At 41.2% G+C, this 16,430-nt stretch overlaps 1 protein-coding gene across 3 annotated transcripts in view; it reads right to left on the reverse strand.

The window, feature by feature from the left end:
- Window positions 1-14,274: 14,274 nt before the first annotated feature.
- The window catches only part of SMC1A (structural maintenance of chromosomes 1A), a 49,226-nt gene continuing 47,070 nt past the window's right edge, over window positions 14,275-16,430 (reverse strand). For all 3 annotated transcript variants that reach the window (XM_055337441.1, XM_055337440.1, XM_055337439.1), the window contains one exon: window positions 14,275-14,490. The gene's annotated coding sequence lies outside the window, so the exon portion shown is untranslated. The remainder of the gene's footprint in view (window positions 14,491-16,430) is intronic.

Below are 16,430 nucleotides of genomic sequence, written 5' to 3' on the forward strand. Positions count from 1 at the left end.
TTATACAAGTAATATAGGAGTAGATGATCCTTTAAAAAATTTTAAAGCGGGACACTGCTTAGTGGTTGAGTGTCTGCCTTCAGCTCAGGGCATGATCCCTGGGACCTGGGATTGAGTCCCACATCGGACTCCCTGTGAGAAGCCTGCTTCTCCCTCTGCCTGTCTCTGCCCCTCTCTGTGTGTCTCTCATTAATGAATAAATAAAATCTATCTAAAAAATTACGCTTTAAGGTAAGGCTAAAGTTCTTTTTGACCATCACCCAATTCTAATTTCTTCCTTGACTATACATGTGTTTGAATGACCCCATAGTATTCCATTATATGAATGCAACATAACTTATTTGAATAATTCCCTATCAGTGGACAATCAGCTTTTATTTTTACTGTGGGTTACATGCAAATGTCTTTCCAAGTGTGTCCTTTGACTTTATGTACAGTGCCACTCGTAAATTTAAGTGTACACAAAATGTAGCTTTACATGTTACTTGGGGGAAAAGTGAAATAACAGTATATATAATATATTACCTTTTGTGTAAGAAAGGAGAAAAAAGGAATAAATATTCACATTTGCTCATATTGGCATAAAGAAACATTGGCTGAATGAACAGGAAGTTAACAAAACCAGTTATCTATAGTTTTCAAGGAGGAACAAGTGGATGGGGACATGGTGTGAGCACTGTATATCAGTGTACACCTATTTATATAGTTTTTTTAAGATTTTGTTTATTTATTCATGAGAGACACAGAGAGAGAGAGAGAGAGAGGCAGAGACACAGGCAGAGGGAGAAGCAGGCTCCATGCAGGGAGCCCGATGTGGGACTCGATCCTGAGACTCCAAGATCACTCCCTGGGCCGAAGGCAGGCGCTAAACTGCTGAGCCACCCAGGCGTCCCTGATTTTTTTTAACTATATACATTAGTCTTCCTATTGTTACTGTAACAAATTACCACAAACTTGTTGGCTTAAAACAGTGCAAATTGGGACGCCTGGGTGGCTCAGCAGTTGAGCGTCTACCTTCGGCTCAGGATGTCATCCCAGAGTCCTGGGATGGAGTCCGGCACTGGGCTCCCTGCATGGAGCCTGCTTCTCCCTCTGCCTGTGTCTGCCTCTCTCTCTCTCTCTCTCTCTCTCTCATGAATAAATAAATAAATAAAATCTTTTTAAAAAACAATGCAAATTTATTATCTGGCAGTTCTGGAGATCAGAAGTCTGAAATGATCTTTATTGGACTAAAATCAAAGACTTTTTTCCTGGGGACTAAGAAAGAATTATTACTTTGCTTTTTCCAGCTTTTGCACTTTTATACTTGGATTCCTTGGTTCATGGCCCCTTCTTCATCTTCAAAACCAGCACGGATGCATCTTCAAATCTCTCTTTCTGATCTCTGCATCTGATGTCACATCTTCTGATTCTGACTCTCCTCCCTCCTTTTGATTACATCAATCTCCCCAAATAATCCAAGATAATCTCTCCAAATCAAGATCCATTTTAGTTCATTATTTTTTAGTATTGACTAATATTCCATTGTATGGCTATACCACATTTTGTTTATCCATGTACCTGTTAATGGCCACTTGGGTTGTTTTTGGTCTTTTTGTGTGATTATGAATAACGTATTGGGTGGGAGGGCAGAACATTTATATTTTTAGTACATCTGGAACTTACTTTGGTGTAAGCAATGAGGTAGAGATCCAACATTATTTTTGCCAAATCATAAGTCAATTATCCCAAAACCATTTTTTGCATAATCTTTTCACCAAGAATTAAAATATTATCTTTCTTTTAAAAATATTTGGTTTATTTATTAGAGAGAGAGAGAGCATGAGAGTCTATTACACCAGACTCCCCACTTTGCTGGGAACCCGATGTGGGACTTGATCCCAGGACTTTGGGATTGTGACCTGAGCCAAAGGCAGACACTTAACTGACTGAGCCACTCAAGTTCCCAAAATATTATCTTTCAATATACTAAATTCTCCATAGACTGAATGACTTTTTCCTGAACTTTCTATCAAATTGTCAGTTTTGAATCAGTAGCACTGTGTTTTAATTGCCATAGCTTTACAATGTGTTTCAATAAGTGGTAAGACTGATTGGTACTCATTACTCTTCTTTTTCAGAATTTCCCTCATTATTTCTGGATGTTTATTATATAATTTAGAACTGTATATAATTTAGAGCTGTAATATGAATTAAAAATGATTTTGATTGCATTAGATTTATAAATTAATTTGAAGGGAACTCACATCTTTATAATACTGAGTATGCCCATGCAGGAACCAGATATGTCTCTCTGTTTATTCACATATTTCTGAACCAACAAGGGACCTTATTAACTACAGAATGAAGTTTCCAGGGGGTACAGTAGAAAGATTTTGGAGGAAGAGAGGTATTTCAAGTTTTGCTGAAGAGAGGGAAAGCACAGAGTTGTACGAAATCCAGGAGAGAATAGATGATTGGAGGAGCTTGTATAAATGATGGTTATTATAATTAGTTATCCATTGTTGAGTAAAAGATAACTACAAACTTAGTGGCTTAAAAAAAAACAACATGTATTCATCTCATAGTTTCTGTGGGCTTAGCTGGGTCCAGGTCCTCTTCTGAGTTCTCTGTTTCAGGGTCTTTCGTGAGGCTGCAATCAAGATGTCTGCCATAGCTTGGTCTCATCTGAAAGCCTGACAGTGGAAGGATACACCTCCAGATCACCTGAATGTTGCCAGATTTTCAGTTCCTCAAGGACTGCTGGACTGAGAGACTCAGTTCCTGGTTGGATGCTAGCCTTCACTTCCTTGGCACATGGACCTCCCCAACACAGCAATCTGCTTCATCAAAGCCAGCAAGGGAGGCAGTCCATTAGCAAGATGGAAGTCACAGTCTTATGTAGTCAAATCCCTAAGTGACATTCCATCACCTTGGCCACATTCAATCAGTTAGAAGTAAGTACCTAGGTCAGCCCACACTCAAAGAGGGGATTACATAAGGGTGTGAATACCAAGAGTCAAAATTTGCCAAGAGAGGGACATCTGGGTGGCTTAGTGGTTGAGCCTCTGTCTTCAGCTCAGGGCATGATCCCAGGGTCCTGAGACTGAGTCCCACATCAGGTTCCCTGCAGGGAGTCTGCTTCTAACCTCTGCCTGTGTCTCTGCCTCTCTCTCTGTATTTCTCATGAATAAATAAATAAAATCTTTTAAAAAAAACAAAATAAAATTTGCCAAGGGAATGTCCTAGAAATCCCCTGTTTGGGTCTTCAGGATTCTCCTGTAACTTAGATCAATTGCATTTCCAAGATAATTGTGGTCTCTGGTGGAAGAAGAGACTCCAGGCTCATTAGGGCAGGTAAATAACAACCATGTCCATGTGTGTAATGTTTCAGGGTTTACAAGTCTGCTTTGGAGCTATCATTTAATTTGATTCTCATAACAACCCTGTGAGGTGGCCAAGCAATGAAACTAAGGTTCAGAGACGCTACACGGCCACCTCAGATCTCACAATGAATGGCAGAGGTGAGACTAGAGTCTCAGTCTTCAAATTCTTAGCTTATTACTCCAGACAGCCTCCTCCGAAGCACAGAGATATGCTATTTTTTTTTCTCTCTGATGGCCTCTCCCACCTTCTTCCTCCCTCTCTGTATTCTTAACATGGCTCAGTCATTTTTTAAAAAAGATATTTATTTATCTATCAGTTCTAAATAAATTCAGTAAATTATGTTTATAATAGTATTGTATCAATGTGAATTTCCTGACTGATAATTGCTCTGTTTATGTAAGATAATTTTTTGTTTTAAGAAATACACATTGAGGGGCACCTGGATGGCTCAGTCTGTTAAGTGTCTGCCTTTGGCTCAGGTCATGATCTCAGGGTCCTGGGATTCAGCCCTGCATTGGGGGGGGGGGTCCCTGCTCAGCAGGGAGTCTGCTTCTCCCTCTCCCTCTGCCCCTTCCCCTGCATGTATTCTCTCTCTCTCTCTCTCTCTCTCTCTCTCTCTCTCTCTCTCTCTCAAATAAATAAAATCTTTTTAAAAAGAAATATACATTGAAGTACTTATGGGTAAAGGGATATCATATCTGCAATTGACTATTAATTAGTTCAGGAGAAAAAAGAAATATATATATATATGAAATATAAAAATATATATATGAGACAGAGGGAGAAATAGAGTAGGATAAACAGATGTGGTTTACCATTTTAATGTTAACATTTGAGGAATCTGGGTGAAGAGTGTAAGCAGGTCTTTGTACTATTCTTGGAGCTTTTCAGTAAATCTGAAATTGCCTAAATAAAAATTTAAGAGAAAAATTCCTAATTAAAAAACATAGTTAAAGAACATCTACAAAAAACCTAGAGCTAGCATCATGTCTAATGGTGAGAAACTAGATGCTTTCCTACTAAGATCAGGAACAGGGCAAGGATGTCTGCTCTTATTGCTCCTATTCAATTAGCTAATGAAATAACATAAGAAAAGGATTAAAAGGTATACAGATTGGGAAGGAAGAAATAAAACTGCCTTTGTACAGATGACGTAATTGTTTATGTAGGAAATCACAAATAATCAACAAAAAACCTGCTGGAACTAATAAACAATTATCATAAGGTTATAGGATACAAGGTTAACATATAAAAGTTAATTGCTTGTCCACAACAGCCAAACTGTGGAAGAAGCCTTTGACAGATGAATGGATAAAGAAGATGTAGTATATACACATACAGTGGAATATTACTCAGCCATCAGACAGGATGAATGCCTCCCATTTTCATGGGCATGGCTGCAACTGCATGGTATTATGCTTGCTAAAGTGAAATAAATCAGAGACAGACAATTATCATATGGTTTCATTTATATGTGGAATATAAGAAATAGTACAAAGGACCATACAGAAAGGAGGGGAAACTGAATGAGGAAAAATTAGAGAGGAAGACAAACCATGAGAGACTCTTAACTCTGGGAAACAAACTGAGTGAGTAGGGGGATGGGGTAACTGGCTGATGGGCATTAAGGAGGGCACATGATGTGATAAGCACGTGGTGTTATACTATATGTTGGCAAATTGAAATTAAATTTTTTAAAGTCAATTGTTTGCCTACATACCACAATGAACAACTGGGATTTTAAATTAAAAATACAAAAAAAATCTAAAAAATTTAAAACACAATACCACTTGCAGTAGTACCAAAAAAATGAAATACATGGGTATAAATCTAACAAGATATGTATAAAATCTATATAAACTATAAAACTCTGATAAATCAAAGAAGATACATGGAGCATGTACATGGATGGAAGATTCAATATTGTCTAGATGTCAGTTCTTCCCAACTTGATCTATAGAGTCAATGCAATCCCAATAAAAATCCCACCAAGTTATCTTCTGGATATCAACAAACTGATTGTAAAGTTTATCTGTAAATGCAAAGACCCAGAATGCCAACATGACATTGAAGGATAAAAATGAGGTCTGAGGACTTGACACTACCTGACTTCAAAACTTACTATCAGTTAATAGTAATCTAGGTGTAGGATCAGTAAAAGAATAGACAAATAGATTAATGGAAGAGAACAGAGAGTCTAGAAATTTATCCACACAAGTAGTCAAGTGATCTTTTCACAAGGGAACAAAGGCAAGTCAATGGAGAAAGGATAGTCTTTTCAACAAATGATGTTGAAACAACTGAACATCACATGTAAAAAATATTAATCTAGACACAGATCTTACATTGTTCACCAAAATCAACTCAAAATGGATCATAGACCTAAGTGTAAAACACAAAACTATAAAATTCTTAGAAAACTACTTGGGGAAAATCTAGGTGACCTTGAGTTTGGCAGTGACTAAATATAACATCAAAAGCACAATCCATGACAGAAAAAAAAATCAATAAATTGGGCTTCATTATTGGTAGGAAGATACCATTAAGAAGATGAAAAGAGGAGCACTGGGTGGCTTAGTGGTTGAGCATCTGCCTTTGGCTCAGGTGGTGATCCTGGAGTCGAGTCCCACTTTGGGCTCCTTGTGGGGAGCCTGCTTCTCCCTCTGCCTGTGTCTCTGCCTCTCTCTCTTTAGTATTGTGGGGTTTTTTTTTAAAGATCTTATTTATTTATTCATGAGAGATGCAGAAATAATAATATAATAATAATATAATAAACTGTGGTACATCCAGACAATGATATATTATTCAGTGATAAAGAGAGGTGAGCTGTCAAGCCATGAAAAGACACGGAAGAGCCTTAAATGCATATGACTAAATGAAGGACGCTAATGTGAAAGACTAGACATATTGTATGGTTCCAATTATACGACATTCTGGAAAAAGCAAAGCTATGGAGATAGTAAAAAGATCAGTGGTTACTAGGGGTTAGGGAGAAGGAAGGATGAACAGGCAAAGCACCAGAGGATTTTTAGGGCAGTGAAACTACCGTGTATAATATTATTAGGTGGATACATGTCATTATACACTTGTCAAAACCCATAGAATGTACAACAGAGAGTGAACCCTATGGACTTTAGGACTTTCAATAGTTTATCAGTCAAGTATATCTCAATAAAGCTTAAAAAAAAGAAAAATAATAATGTAAATAATAATGATCATTATTGGTTTATCAATTGTAATAAATACATCACACTAATGCATGGCGTTAACAATAGGGGAAACTGGGTTTGGTAAAGGGGCATATAGGAACTTTGTACTCACCACCCAATTTTTTTTTTACCACCCAATTTTTGTTTAGACCTAAAGCTGCTCAAAAAAAGTAAAGTTTAGGGGCCCCAGGCTGGCTCAGTCAGTATAACATGCAACTCTTGATCTCAATGTTGTGAGTTCGAGCCCCACATTGGGTGTAGAATTTACCCTAAAAAATAAAAAAAGTTTTAAATACAGTTTATCTATAAAAAACAGAATGAAGTATTGATACATACTACAACATGGATGAAACTTAAAAACAAGCTAAGTAAAAAAGTCATTTTCAGAAGGCTGTATATCATGATTCCATTTATATGAAACATTCAGAATAGGCAGATCTATAGAGCTAGATTAGTGGCTGTCTAGGGACAGGGAGATGGGTGCTTCAAGGTGACAGCAAAGGAGTACAGAGTTTCTCTTGGGGATGATAAAAATATTCTAAAATTTATTGCAGTGATCATTGCACAACTCTGAGTACACTAAAAGCCATTGAATGACACACTCTAAACGGGTGAATTGTATAGTATGTGAATTATATCTCAATAAGGCTGTTAAAAAATTAAAACATAGCTACACACACACACTTGTATAGGCTTAGGATATCCACACACAGAAGACAAAGAGTGCTACCCAGCAGAACTGAAGGTGAGAACTGAAGGTGAGCCGTGTGAAAGAGACAGATTTTTCACTGAATACCTTCTTGTATCATTTCAAGGTTTTATCCTGTAATGTCTAACATACTCCAAAGTTTCCCTCAAGTACTACTGCTTCCAATAAGCCTACCCTGCTTTTCCCAACTTCTCTCAAACAACGATCTTTCTGCTATCTTCCAAAATAAGACATAGAGGAAATCAAACCTAAAACCTGGCCAAACAATTCTAAAGAAAGAAAAAAAAAAAGGTAACAAAAGTAATACCAAATCCCACGCAGAAAGGAATTCCATAAGTATCTCCATTCAACACGATATTTTGCACTGTTTAAATAATGTTTATGAACAATTTTATTTATTTTTCTTTAAATTTTTTTTTATTTATTTATGATAGTCACACACAGAGAGAGAGAGAGAGAGAGAGAGAGGCAGAGACACAGGCAGAGGGAGAAGCAGGCTCCATGCACCGGGAGCCCGACGTGGGACTCGATCCCGGGTCTCCAGGATCGCGCCCTGGGCCAAAGGCAGGCGCCAAACCGCTGCGCCACCCAGGGATCCCTATGAACAATTTTATTTTTTTTATTTTTTTTTAATTTTATTTTTATTTTATGATAGTCACAGAGAGAGGCAGAGACACAGGCAGAGGGAGAAGCAGGCTCCATGCACCGGGAGCCCGATATGGGACTCGATCCCGAGTCTCCAGGATCGCGCCCCGGGCCAAAGGCAGGCGCCAAACCGCTGCACCACCCAGGGATCCCCCCTATGAACAATTTTAATGGGAAAATGTTGATGTGCAAGTGGTAGTATATAACTGAATGTACAGCGTGATCTCAAATGTGGTTCTTAAGGACAAAAATAAAGCCTAAATATGAGGCAGCCCGGGGGGCTCAGCGGTTTAGCGCTGCCTTCAGCCCAGGATGTGATCCTGGAGACCCAGGATCGAGTCCCGCATTGGGCTCCCTGCATGGAGCCTGCTTCTCCCTCTGCCTGTGTCTCTGCCTCTCTCTGTGTGTGTGTCTGATGAGTAAATAAAATCTTAAAAAAAAAATAAAGCCGAAATACACCGAGATGCTAATATTGGTTGTGTTTGGGCAGTAGGATGTTTTTTACCCCATAATTTTTGTCAATGAACACGTATTACTTTTGGGGGGAAGGACATTTATTTTGTTGTTTGGGGACATTCTGGGTAGTAGGTGAGGTTACTAATGGCCTCAGATCAGGCACGTTATCATCATTGGCTCCTTCTTCTCTTCTCTTGATTCCTTTCTTTGTTCATTTTATTTATTTATTCTCCAGAGTTCCCACACCCCATTCTCTCTTTTTTCTTTTTCTTTTTTTTAAGATTTTGTTTATTCATGAGAGACACAGAGAGAGAGAGAGAGAGAGGCAGAGACACTGGCAGAGGGAGAAGCAGGCTCCATGCAGGGAGCCCAATGCGGGACTCGATCCTGGGTCTCCAGGATCACATCCTGGGCTGAAGGCAGTGCTAAACCGCTGAGCCACCCAGGCTGCCCCCCACACCCCATTCTCACTCCCATTCCCCCAAAAAACATTTAAGTGTATTTAGGGAGTTTTACTTTTAGCATCAGAAAAATTTCTCTTGGGATCCCTGGGTGGCGCAGCGGTTTGGCGCCTGCCTTTGGCCCAGGGCGCGATCCTGGAGACCCGGGATCGAATCCCACATCGGACTCCCGGTGCATGGAGCCTGCTTCTCCCTTCGTCTGTGTCTCTGCCTCTCTCTCTGTGTGACTATCATAAATAAAAAAAAATTAAATATAAAAAAATTTTCTCTTTAATATACATATGACATGTGTTTTAATATATAAATGCATAATATATAGGTATATATTATAATGTTCTCTCTATAAAGAGAATATGCTTACTTACATATAACATATATTCTCTCTATATATCTACATAATATTATAATATATAGAGAGAATATAATATTTATGTGTGATATATTTATCACTTTTTAACAGATCTGGGTCTGACATTCTACCTCTGGACCCTCCAGAGCCAAACTCCACCCTTCCTTTTCAAAGCACAGCCCCCACAAGGCTCTCCTGTCCTCCAGGCTGCTCTCAACCCAAACATTCTTGTCCCAGCCCGTTGGAAAGCCATGATCTAATTTGCTTCGGAGCCTTGCTCGGCTCCTTTCACTGTGGAGCTTGACATACCTACACAAGCCCTGCCCTCACTGCTTATTAGGTGGCTAAACTTATGTAAGTCATTTCCTCTCTAGGAGCCTCAGGTTTTCAGAGGTGAACCACAATATTAATAGTTTCCACATAAAGGAGTTAGTCTAAGTGTTAAGAGGTTACGTATGAGCAGGTAACAGAAACTCAATAAATGTTCAAACTCCATCCTCCGCCCCTGATCCCCACTCCAGATGTCCCCAGAGCTTAAGGTCACAGTAGGTGTTCAGGGTATGATTTCTTCTTTCATTTCTGCCTTGACAACTGTTTCTCTAAGACCCAGGTTGGAGGCACGACTCCACCATTATCTACTGCAAACCTGTTGTCCAAAGTGAATCCCGGGAGAGATGGGGACAAGGTGAAAAGTGACTTGGAGTTGAACAGAGCTGGAGTTGAATGACCATATTTAGCTGTATGGCTTTGGCAAGTCACCTAAGACTTGCTGTGCCTCAGTTTCCATACCTATAGCAAAGAGGGACAATAATAGCACCTACCTTAGTGGCTCCCCTCACTTTCTATCTTGCATCGCACCCCTTCTCTTCCAATATGCCTCACCTTCAGGCTCAAGACTTGGCTGCTTTGGCCTCACCCTGCAACAGCTGACCCACTCTGTGGCCCCTCCCAGAGAAACCATGGCCTGGAACCCAGAGGAACCTGCCAGGAACTAGTGACATCTTGCAGGCCCTTTGAGGCAAGAGTGTGCAACCACAGGGCTGAACCCAAATTCCATTCCTCGTCCAACCATTCATGCACCTGAATGCATTCAATGAATATTCACTGACCCTTCCTAGGGACTGGCCAGGTCCTGGGCTTTGCTAGAGATAAGTAAGTCAATTGGAGAAAGACAAACAGTGTATGTTCTCATTCATTTGGGGAATATGAATAATAGTGAAAGGGAATATAAGGGAAGGGAGAAGAAATGTGTGGGAAATATCAGAAAGGGAGACAGAACATAAAGACTCCTAACTCTGGGAAATGAACTAGGGGTGGTGGAAGGGGAGGAGGGTGGGGGGTGGGGGTGAATGGGTGACGGGCACTGAGGGGGACACTTGACGGGATGAGCACTGGGTGTTATTCTGTATGTTGGTAAATTGAACACCAATAAAAATTAATTTATTAAAAAAAAAAGAGAGAGATAGAGTCCCTGCCTTCAGGGAACTTCTGAGCTGCTACGAGAACACATGGGGGCAGAGAACACATGGGGGCAGACGGCGGGGATCTCTGGGGGCTGTGGGAGCCCAGAGGATGGGATCCAATCCCACTTGGGAATCAAGGTAGGCTGCTTGGAAGAAATGACACTTGAAATAAGTTCATCAGATTTGGGAATTCAGTGTAAAGGCCTTCCATAGAAAGACACTGAGACAAGAGAAATCCTGGTATTTTGCAGTAACCCCCTGTAGTTAGTTCGGTGGTCAGAGCACAGCATGTGAGGCAAAGTGTGGTAGGAGATGAGGCTGGAGTGGTATGGCAGGGGTCTGAACTCTGAATGGCCTTAATTGCCTAACAAGGAGCTAGAACTTTAATGGTAGTGGCGGGGGATGGGTGGCAGGGATGTAAAGGAAGAAAGCGATGTATTAGCATCTGGATCACTGCTCTCTCACTGCTGGTGTGCAAAATAGTAGGTTGAATGTGGCCAGTCAGGAAACAGGGAACCAGGGAATAGACTTGGGGTCGCTCATATGAGGGATGTTGAGGTTGAAGCAAGGCAATGGCAGAGGACGAGAAAAGGTGGATTTGAGAGACAGAAAGGAGAATCAGCTGAACTTGGTGAGGGATTGGGTCTGATGAGAGAAGGGGGGGTTCAGGATGCACATAGGCAGAGGACACAGAGGAAATGTATTGTGCAAGTGTCAAGGGGGTGACTAAGACAAAGATAATGGAGGAACTCTGAGGGCTGAGAAATCAGTGTGGGATAGAAAGGGCAGAAACACCTTTTTGGACGAGGAGGGATTCAGGTTTAGATTCACTGTGTGACCTTGGGTCAGTCATTTTATCTTCCTCTGGTTCAGTCATTTTATCTTGAGTCAGTCATTTTATCTTCCTCTGGTTCTTTAGATTTCCACCTGCTAGCCTGGCTGACTCAGTCAGTAGAGCATGTGACACCATCTTAGGGTTGTGAGTTCAAGCCCCACATTGGGCATGGAGCTTACTTAAAAAAAGAAAGGAAGGAAGAAGGCTAGATGTCCACCTGCTAACTTAGGAGGCAGAGAATGATAATTGTGAGGAATGAATCACATCAAAGAATGTTCAGGAAGTGCCTAGCCCTGTGGATGATTTGGAGGGGAAGGTGTGTGACAGGTGGGTTTGGTCCAGGGAGAGGTGGGGCTGGGCTGCCATTTGTGCAACAGCCTTACCATTGGCAGTGGGAACACATCCTTGCAGGAGAAGGTGTGCGGGAAGGGGAAATGTTATTGGAACACATGCATGTTGGATTTGAGGGGGTCAAAGATCAAGGCAGTCAAATGAATCTACTCCTGGGAGGCTGTATCTTGGCAGTCAGCAGTGAAAAGCCTCTCAGAATCATGAACCCGAGACAGCCACTTCCTCAGGAAGTACCCAGGCCCGGGAGGCCTGAGACCTTTGAGTTCTGATCTCAAGTCAGCACCTGAGTTGCTGTGTGACCCTGAGTCAGTTCTAACCCACTCTGGGTCCCAGGTTCCCATATGCACAACAATAAAAGCATGTGTGTGTTGGTGGAAAGGTGGATGAAATGTTTCCAAAGGTGCTCTCCAGGTGTGTTATGCGTTAGTTCTATGACCCTGAGTCCTTTTTTATTAAAAAAAAAATCTAATCCTGTTTCCAGCCCTGACTTACTGTATGGCACTGAGCCAGCCTGCTGGACCTCTCTGGGCCTATTTTCACATCTGGAATATCAGGAGATGGAGCAGGAGACTCTCCAATGTCCAATGATTCTCCCTGGAGGATGCTTACCCTCATCTTTAGCAGAATGCTTCAGACAAATCAGAGGAAAGTGAGACGCTGGTCACAGACGACCCCCCCCCTCCAAATCTTCAGTCTTCTCCCATTGCCCTCCCCTCCCTACTGTCAGGAGCTTGCAGCACTGGCTCTCTTGCCAAACTTGTTGCCATGACAACAGGTTACAAATAACTCAGATGCAGATGAAGATTTTAACCCAACAGCTGCTGGTCCAAGGGCTTCTAGCTTCCTCCCCACACCAGACTGAGGAACAATCTGACATATTCTCTGGGTTCAAGTGACTTCCCTGATCACAAGCCTGCTACGGCTCAGTGTCACAAGAATAAGTCCTGGTGTCTGAGGCTCTCCTAAAACCTGATTCAAATCTTTCCAATCACATTTCCCACTTGCTCCCATTAAAGAGTAATCATTCCCATTCTGAACACCTGCTTGCTGTCTGCCAAGGCCTGTGTTAGATGCTTTATACACAGTAGCTAAGAAAATCTCTCCAGAACTCTATCAGATAGGCATTATCATTCCCATTTCGTAGAGGACAAAATCAAGGCCCATGGATGTGACTTGAGTAAGGAGGTCAGAGTCAGAATTCGAACTTAAATGCTTCAGACTCCCAAACCCAGGCTTTTTCTATCGCCAGTGGTTCACAAATGTTGGCCTACATGCTTAAGGCATATCCACATAATCTGAGACAGCTAATAATTCAGATTCTAACTTCCATTCAAGAAGGTGGAACACATCTGTCTCCTCTAATTCCTGGGAATAAGAGTAAAGGAATTGTGTACAAACCCACATCTCCAAAAAGAGCTGGAGGAGGTCCCATTAATGGGGATGAGATTTCAGTAACTTTCTGGCAAGCAGAAAGAGGCTGGAGTGGTGGTAACTGAGAAAGCAGGACAGAGAAAGGTAGAGGCACAGTCCACATGTGGGACGGGGAACCTGCGGAGAGCCCTGGTCTACCCTGCAAAAATCCTGGTGAGACTCTGGCACAGAAGAGCTATCCTGATGGTAGGCATGAAATGTAGAGCCCCTGACAGGGGGAGAATTCAAAGTATGTGTTGGAACAGTTGACTCCCCCACCCTCCCTTTGCCCTTCTCCATGTGCAGAAATCCGAAGAGCCAAGCATCTGCACTTAAGCAAAATACAGAGGGTTTCTTAAAGAAATCAAACAGTTCTAGAACAAAGCCTCCAATTTCCGGACTTTAGGAGTCCTCCAGCAGAAGGTGCTGGTCCCCACCCAGTCACAATAAAGTCTAGTAGTTGACTTGATCAACCTCTGCCTCTTCCAGGCTCCCAACCAATCAACTTTCTATTGGTTTCTTCTTAAATCAATGGGCTGGAAGGTTTGAACATCTGTGAAAAAAACATGCTTATAGGGTTATGAATGAACTGATGAAGCAAATGGGAAAAATGAAGACTGTACCCATCTCAGGCAGGGGTAAAAAAAAAAAAAGCAAGCAATTATTAAGTTCAGGAACATAAAAAAATGCAAAATAAATCCAGGTCATTATAGTACATTTCTTGGCCCTGTGGCAACTACTGATTTACCAGAAATTGGGATATAAACATACTGGAAGAGTGAAGGGAGGGATATAGGGATGTATGTGTGAGGAGGGGGATTAAAATCCTCTTCTACTCTAAGGAGATGTGAAGAGATCATGTCTCGAATTGCTAAGTTAAAGAAATAGTGTGATATAATATTGTAGGTCTACTCTACTTCAATTTAAAAAAGAAATAGTAGTATCAATGTATTCTATAGAAACAGTGATCCTTCAGTTAAAAATCCTTTCAGCTACAAGCAACACAAAACCAAACCGACAGTGGCTTAAACATATCTAGCTTTATTTATTCGTTCATTTATTTATTTTTCAGGAAGTTCATTTATTATTAACATCAGTGTGGCAAGGGTTCAGCTGCTCAATGATGCCATCAGGGAACCAGGCTCTAACTTTGTCTGCCTTCATGTGTTGTGTCTTCACCCTCATGTTCATCCCCTCACTGTCACAAAATTGTTGTCACAGCTCCAGGCAGCACGGCTATAGTCAAGGCAGATAAAAGAAGGGAAGGGACAGTGTTAGTTATGCAAGTCTCTGAAAGCAAAAGCCTTTTCAGAAGGTCCCCCCACCCCCTCCCCAGCAAACCTCTCCTGGCCATAACTGGCACACATAACCATCTCTAGCTGCAAGGAAGCTTAAGAAAGTGGCTCTTCAGCCTCTGACTGGGAGATGACAAAGGGGAAGGGGGTTGGGGGTGGTGAATGCCAGAAGAAACAGCCCAAGACTGGTAAAATCCTTCATGTAGTTGCCTCTACGAAGCAGGGACTGGCAGCAGGAGGGGACAGGGTATGGCTGGGTTTTCTTATGAGCTCTTCAGCACAACAGTATTTTTTTTAAGCATATGCGAGTGTTACTTTGATGAAAAATTAAAATTTAGAAGTGTTATGGTTTCTCTGAAAGAAAAACATTAAAAACAAAATAAAAGCTGGTAGCAGTTTTCTGTCTCTAGAGGAAAGGACATCAATTCACCTTGGAAGCAAACTTACCAGAATAAGTCTGTTACTTAGACAAAGGTATCACAGGTGTCCACCCCTTATCTTAGAGAGAATTGTGCTATCACCATTAACTCTAATGTGACTTATGGAAACCAGTACAGCACTTGTAACACTTACATGGGTTGACTGTGGTTAGACAGTCCTGGTGCAATTTCCTGTCTGCCATTTATTAGCTCTGTGACTCTGGGCAAGTGACACCTGGGAGCCTCACTTTCCTTCTCCATGAAATGAAGATAATTCAAGGGCCAGGTATAAAGTAAGCATTCAGCAACTGTTATCCACTCTGATTAAAATATTCAATGTTTTGAACAGTGACATAATTTGGGTGTACTTTACAGCATTATGCTTCCACTGAGTTTGTTTTTTATCCCAAACATGGGTTTGGGCTGGACTGCCCCTGAAAATTATTTGTTCCTGAGAGATGTGTGTGCACATTTTTGCCCAGGCCTTTGTTCACAGAAGATACTCAGTTTGAACCGCATCAAGAGATATGCCAGGTTCGATTGCTGTTGACTCCTGTTGAAGGAAGATTGTACAAGGGAACTAGACAGGATTGTCATTTCCAATATATATATTATATAATGTTAAAAACAATCTACTCTGTGAAATGTGCTGCCGAGTATTGTGATTGCCTCATGTAGGCCTGGGAGTGGGGAAAAGAACAATGACCTCCTTTCTCTGGTGTCAAGGTAAAAGCTGGAGATCTGAGCACATGGCCTAAAACCATCCAGTTGTTGGATGATCACCTTGCCCACACATGGTATCAGTCCTGGGGGCTAAGGAGAGGGACTGCCAATACACAGCCCCATTCAGAGGCGCATGAGTGGTGGCATTTTCTTGGAGAGGTAATATCTGACATCCATTTACAATTTTCCTTCCTGGCTTGGTAATTATCATGTTATCCCCAAGACTCCTGTAAAGCTCTATTACGCACACATACACAGAAGACACTGCATCCATTAAAGAAAAGGATGCCATGAAAAAGGCACCTTTGGAGACTAAGAGAGTTTAGAAATTTAAAATGACTGCCAAAATAAAACAAGTACAATAGAAGATAAACTCAAGAAAATGTCTCGGACTGCAGAATAAAAAAACAAATACATGGAGAATATGAGAGAAAGTAAAAAGACAAAGACAATAATCTAGGAGATCTCACACCCAATCAATAAGAGGTCCAGGATGAGAGAACAGAGAAAATAAAGGAGAGAAAATTAACAAAGAAATAAAACAGTGTGATTTCTCAGAGAGGACCATGAGTCTTCAGATTGGAAGAATCCAACTATCAAGTGCCCAGAAAACAGATGGGGAAAAAACAGTCCTGAGCTCATCATTCTGATATTTCAAAACACATGAATGAGAAAAACAGTAAGCTTCCAGAGGTGAGGAAAACAGGTCACCAAGGAAGGAATGAGAATATTAGCACAC

This window comes from Nyctereutes procyonoides, unplaced genomic scaffold, assembly GCF_905146905.1.
Source record: "Nyctereutes procyonoides isolate TBG_1078 unplaced genomic scaffold, NYPRO_anot_genome, whole genome shotgun sequence".
Taxonomy (NCBI): Eukaryota; Metazoa; Chordata; class Mammalia; order Carnivora; family Canidae; genus Nyctereutes; species Nyctereutes procyonoides.